This window comes from Vicia villosa, linkage group LG6 (assembly GCF_029867415.1).
Source record: "Vicia villosa cultivar HV-30 ecotype Madison, WI linkage group LG6, Vvil1.0, whole genome shotgun sequence".
NCBI classification, from domain to species: Eukaryota; Viridiplantae; Streptophyta; class Magnoliopsida; order Fabales; family Fabaceae; genus Vicia; species Vicia villosa.
In genome coordinates, this window is record NC_081185.1 from 46,153,161 (window position 1) to 46,156,745 (window position 3,585).

Sequence of the window (3,585 nt, forward strand, 5' to 3'; positions counted from 1 at the left end):
AACAATATATGTATATCAATTACCAGTTGTCATACCCCAATTTTTGACCTAAGATACCACCTCATATCATTTGCATATGCATCATTTGCATCTCTAACAAATTGCATAGCTTGTGTTTGTTACTTGTGCTCAGCAGGGATTAATCAAGAGATCACTCATCAGTGCAAGAAACAGTCAATTAGGGTTTTGTTCTCCCTTCATCTCAAATGAATCATCTTCATCAACAATCAACATTTGGTCCCCAGAGATTCATTTCAACAAGCTCAAAGGCACTGAATCAACCAGATCAGGGTTTTGACTAAAGATAGCATACTCCTGACTTTTGCTCAGGATTTGACCTAATGACTTGGGACATGACCTCAAGACCCCAAGTACATCATTTTGGCCTAATCTATTGGCTCAAGACATCTCCTACACAAGGATTGATCAACAGTGAAATTTCAAATCATCATATTAGGGTTTTTGAACTATCAGGGACTGAAATCAGGGATCACATTTGGGAAACCCTAAAAATCCCCAGGAAGTCAATCAAAAGTTTCAATCATCTTCAAATAATCCCTATGACAACATCCAATGGAAATTACATCTCAATTCAAGACCTACAGTCATCAATTTCATCAGGTCGACAATTAGGGTTTTTTGATCTAATTCACTGAATAACTGACTTTTTAATCAGGACATGGTGCCACAACTCAAACCATGACTCAAGGTCTTCCAATAACTCAATATGATTCATTCATTCACTCATTCTTTGCAAGATACATTCATGTTCGTGGGTGATTTCATTTTAAAGGCGCCATTGCCAATTGGTGCGATTTAAGAGACTTGCTTGGAATCTATTTCTTGGTTTTTTTAGGCTCATGGATTGCTCATGGTGAAGATTTGATTCATATGAATTATTTGATCATTAATGGGAATTTCATCAAAGTTGCAAAGAAAATATCATGTTTAATTCATTGTTGGAAAATTACTTCAAAAATGATTCAAGATCATGGATTCAAGAATTTTAGTTCAAGATCATTTCAAATTCATGATGCAATAATATGTTTCAAGACTTGAAATTCAAAAGTTCACTACTTCAAGGATATTCTACCAATTCCTTTCAAAAAAGGGGTTCATTCAAATTTTCAACATTCAAAAGGAATTTAAATTCAATTCAAGATCATTCAAGAATAGTAACTTCATTCAAGTTCTAACAAGAAATTCAAGCATTCACAAATGATATTTTTTTTATGGAACAAATGAATTACAAATGAAGGGACTTTATTTAAAATTCAATAATTACAAAGTTTCATTCATACAAAGTTGGAATTACAAGGGAAAGAAAAATAAAACTTCAAAGACATTCTTGAATTCTTCAATCTTCAAAGTCTTCATTCTTCAAGTTCAAGATTCTTCATTCTTTCTTCAAGAGTTCTCATGTGACATGAAAAAGAAAACAAAAGAGGGGTGAGATTAGCAAAAGTCAAAGAAAGCCAAAGAGAGATTTTTATGTCATAAAATTATGCAACTTAGAGATATCATAAAATGACATAAAAATTTACCCACATGGCTTATTTGTCACAAGGATAATGACATAAGGAATATATTCTTATTCTTATTCTTATTCTTTCAATGATGAGGAATATATTCTTATTCTTATTCTTTCAATGATTGAAAATTGCCAATCAAGTTCACCAAATTGCCAAACACTTCCTAAGCTTTTCCTATAAATAGAAGTGTTCACTTCATTGCAAATCCCACAAAAAGCAACCTTAACTACTTGCTTTCTCACTTCTCTCATAATTGTAAAGTTTCTTAGTTCCAAAGTAAGGAAGGAGGAGAAGGTAGTTCTTCATACCTTACTTGAAGATCTTCATCTTCAAGCTTCCAACCACTTGAAGTTGAACTTCAAGTATCCCATAAATCCAAAAAGAGAGGTGTTATGGCATCACCTTCATCAAAAGCCTACAAAAAAGAAAAAGAAAAGTTGTTAGAAGAATTGTTGGTGACAATCCAAACTTGTTTCAAATAACAATTCAAAGTTTGTTCTTTATTAAATCAAATTCACATAAGGAAAAAACAATTTGCAACAAGTTCAAAAGTTCATAACCGGTTCAATAACAATTCGAGGGTGTCCTTCAACAACACCACCCGAATTTCCAGAAAAAAGAAAGGTTCGAAACCATACCTTTGAACTTCAGTGGCAGCCCCCACATCATCTTCAACACGGCACCCGACGGTTTTTGCTCACCTACACGAAGCACACCTGCAAATTTCAACACCGACGCTCCCAGCAACAGATATTGTGGTGAAGCTGTAACAACAACAAATTGCAACAGGTGTAAAATCAAAACAGTAACAGCAACAAATTTGCAGTAAATTCCAGAAGCTCAAAAAAGTCGATACATACCTTCAACAAATCCGGCAAAGACCTCCTTGCCGTAGGTAAGTCCGACTACACTCTCATCCTTAATTTTATCCTTAAATTCGCTGTTAATTGTGGTTGTTGGTTTTTTTGTTCTTGTATATCATCTGAAAATCAAAAACACAGAGGGCATAAACAAATTTCACTATGTCATAAAAAGAAGAAATTTAAAATAAAACTAACTGTGAGCCATGAGAAACTGAGTCATGTTTACTGTACATCAAGAATTTTCGTTACCATCTGAAAGAGAAAAGTTTGTTGTTGCTGTTTAATCGCAAGCTGAGGACGAATTTGAAAGAATAACTCAGTGAGAGCGAAACCCAGAGTGATGAAGAGCGAATAAGAGAGGGTCACCATTGATTGACTCGGTGATTAAAAGCGGGAAAGAAATTTGCGAGAAAGATGTCGAGTGAGAACAAACCAATAAAGTGAGGTCGAGCTATGGTAGTTGTCCACCGTGAGAAGAGTGAAACCGAGTTTCCATTGTTATTGTTCGGAGACTGTGAGCTTGAGAGACACCGTGAGCAGAGAGAACAATGTAAAGAGATGAGAACGAAAATCCATGGTTGTTTACCGCGAATGAAATCGAGAGAGAGGAGGAGGTAGATTGTTCTGTGTTCTTCCATTTTGTTTGTTTCAGAATCGTAAAAACAAGGAAGAGGATAAGTGCTGCCTCTTTTGCTTTGCTTCTAGGGTTTTCAATAATCCATTCCTTGTTTAGTGAGATGGGCGGATCCGGGTCACACTGACCCGACCCGATCCGGCCCAGTTCTTTTTTTTAATTGTCTTTCAACTTTAATTTAATTGGGCTGCACCCTCTTTCAGATTTTAAACCCCCTGGCCCATTCAATTAAGTTTTTTTAACTAATTCTCTTTTAATCTTTTTTTTTTATATATAAATATTTTCATGAAACTTAGTATTTTATTTTAATATAGGATTTAGTTTTGATTTTCTAATCCTTATTAAAAATGACAAAAATATGTTGTGAGATTTAAGATTTTTTAGAGATATTTTAATATATTTAGAAGTATGTTTTTTTATTAAAGATATTAAAAAACACAAAAATATTTTAGATGCATATTTAATTTTATGTTTTCTAATTATTTTCTTCCTTCATGAAAAATCACAAAAAAATGTCTTTTCTTAGATTAATTTTGTTTGAATTTGATATTTTCAT

The 3,585-nt window shown here is 33.6% G+C and overlaps 1 long non-coding RNA gene across 1 annotated transcript; it reads right to left on the minus strand.

Moving 5' to 3' along the window:
• Nucleotides 1–1,295: 1,295 nt before the first annotated feature.
• Nucleotides 1,296–3,081, minus strand: LOC131611480 (uncharacterized). The gene is made up of 4 exons (XR_009286928.1): nucleotides 2,645–3,081; nucleotides 2,393–2,514; nucleotides 2,171–2,296; nucleotides 1,296–1,947 (listed from the first exon to the last, which is right to left on the minus strand). It is a non-coding gene; the product is annotated as an uncharacterized LOC131611480 (long non-coding RNA).
• Nucleotides 3,082–3,585: the final 504 nt, after the last annotated feature.